The 2,379-nt window shown below is 42.9% G+C and overlaps 1 protein-coding gene across 1 annotated transcript in view; it reads left to right on the forward strand.

The window, feature by feature from the left end:
• Dctn5 (dynactin subunit 5) overlaps positions 1-2,379 on the forward strand; it is a 19,508-nt gene that overhangs the window by 11,640 nt on the left and 5,489 nt on the right. The gene's annotated exons all lie outside the window — the stretch shown is intronic.

Genomic DNA, 2,379 nt, shown 5'->3' on the forward strand with positions numbered 1-2,379 from the left:
TTAAAGCCAGGTATGGTGGTTTACACCTTTAATCACAGCACTGAGTGGGGATAGAGACAAGTGGATCTCTGTTAGTCTAGCCTGGTCTACAAAGCAAGTTCCAGGACAGCCAGGGCTGTTACACAGAGAAACCCTGTCTCCTTAAACAAAAACAAAATTATTTTATTTTATGTGTATGGGTGTTTGCCTGCATGTATATCTATGCATTGCATGTCTCCTAGGAGACTGCAGAGGTCAGATGAGGATATAAGATTCACTGGAACTGGAGACTGTTGTGAGCTACAGCTGTCCTAGGAATTGAGCCTGGTCCTTTGGAAGAGAATTGAGTGCTTTTAACTGCTGAGCCATCTCTTTGACCCCTGAGTTTTGGTTTTGTTTTGAGATGGGCGTCTCACTAATAGCTGGTCTGTGCTTGCCAAGAGATTTGCTTGCCTGTGCTTCCTGCATGCTGGGATTAAATTGGACTGCTACCTGTTAAAGTAACTTTTATTCGCCAAATATAATTGTCTTGGAGGCTTACTGTTGAGTAAGTTCACCTTTCTAGTTCTTTCTAAGCTCTATCTGGATTGTTCAACTCAGCTGTTCTGGCTCAAAATTCCTCTCCAAGTTGACTGATTCAAACTGGCTTCTCTCAGCTTCTCAGTGAATTGTTCTGCTTGGCCTCAAACTAACACTAGCAATTTGTTCTAGTCTTTCTTATTCTCTGGCTCATTCTGTCTTCACCTGTGTCTAACTTGTTTTCTCTGCAACCTGTCTCTGTAAAACTATCTCAGTAAAAACTACTTCTGAACTGAACTCATTGAAACTCAACTCAACTGCACTGATTGTACTCAACTAAACTAAACAGAACTACATCAACCAAGTTGACTCAAGCGAACTGACCGAACTTTCTATGCTGCTCTTAAGTAGTCCCTCTTTCCTGTCTGTTCTCATGAGAGTTGGGCATATCCCATCTCTGACTCATTCTGCCAAATCTTTCCCTACTTTTTCACCTTGTCTGCCCCTCAATTAGACATCACTCTCAAATGTGGATGCTTCCTTCTACAAACTAACCTTTCCTTCATGGTTTGGGATTAAAGGTGTGTACTAAGCATATGTCGGTATTCTAGCCAGAGGAATTAAAGGTATGTGTCCTGTCTGCATTCCAGCTGGATCATGCAGACCTGGGTCTTTGGATGTGATCTCTTACCAGAGCAGCTGTGTTACTAGATTAAAATTTCTTTACAGCTATCATTTCTGGTGGTAGATCCTTTTTTAAAATTTTCATTTAGGGAAGCTGTAAAGGTGGCTCAACAGTTAAAAGCACTGGCTATTCTTCCTGTTCTTCCTGTGCTTTTAACTGCTGAGCCATCTCCGTAGCCCCCTAGGTTTTGGTTTTGTTTTGAGATGGGTGTCTCTTTAATAGCTGATCTGTGCTTGCCAAGAGATCTGCTTGCCTATGTTTCCTTCATGCCTCCTTCCTGAGGACCCAGAGTCAATTTCTAGCACCCACATAATGGCTCACCACTATCTGTAATTCTAGTTTCAGGGTCTTCAAAGGCACCAGGAGACAAAATACCAATACATTTAAATAAGTAAAACTTGGAAAGATTTTATTTGGCAGCATACTTTTTCTCATGGAAATAAGCAGGCTGATCAAGATACAGGTGAATTTACAAGCTCTAGTAAAGACAGTCAATGGGCTGAGAGATGACTCAGTATGCAGTGTTTTCTGTTATAGTGAAGAATCTGAGCGTCAGTCTCTAGCATCATGTAAAAGCTGCACATACCTCTGATCCCAGTACTTGGGAGAGGTGGTGACAGTGCTGGGGGCCCAGTGCCCGGGTAGTCTAGCTATAACAGTGAGCTCTAGGCTCAATGAAAGAAGTAATTTCAACCAAACTCCCTGTCATTAGAAGCCATGATTACCGGGGTATAGAGATGCATGCTTGCTATCCTAGCACTCCAGAGGTCGAAGCAGTTGGTTCTCTGAGTTTGAGGCTCTACAATAATGAGACACCATCATAAAAATTCCATGAATAAGAGTTGGCAAAAGGTTAATACAAAGCCAGTGTATGGCATACATATGTATGTTGAGTGGTGGTTAAGTTCTGGAAAGAAAAACAGTTAAGTCATTAGTGCGCTATGTGTTGGGGCATGCTGCTTAGTCAGGGACCAAATGAGCAAGCCAAGCATGCCACACCTGTGAAGTCGATTCCCAGCTCCGCTTATCACAGGCTGCCTCATTCCTTCACATGGCCCATGGTATTTGCTGCTCTTGTTTATCTCTCTCTTCACCCTCTCTGCAGAAAGTGCCAGGTTCGCTTTTCAAGCACAGTAGTGGGCTTGCCAGGCCCAGCAGGCGTGCTTTTTTTGGTCTGTACTTCATTAACAGATCAC

Source organism: Mastomys coucha, unplaced genomic scaffold (genome assembly GCF_008632895.1).
Source record: "Mastomys coucha isolate ucsf_1 unplaced genomic scaffold, UCSF_Mcou_1 pScaffold21, whole genome shotgun sequence".
NCBI lineage: Eukaryota > Metazoa > Chordata > Mammalia > Rodentia > Muridae > Mastomys > Mastomys coucha.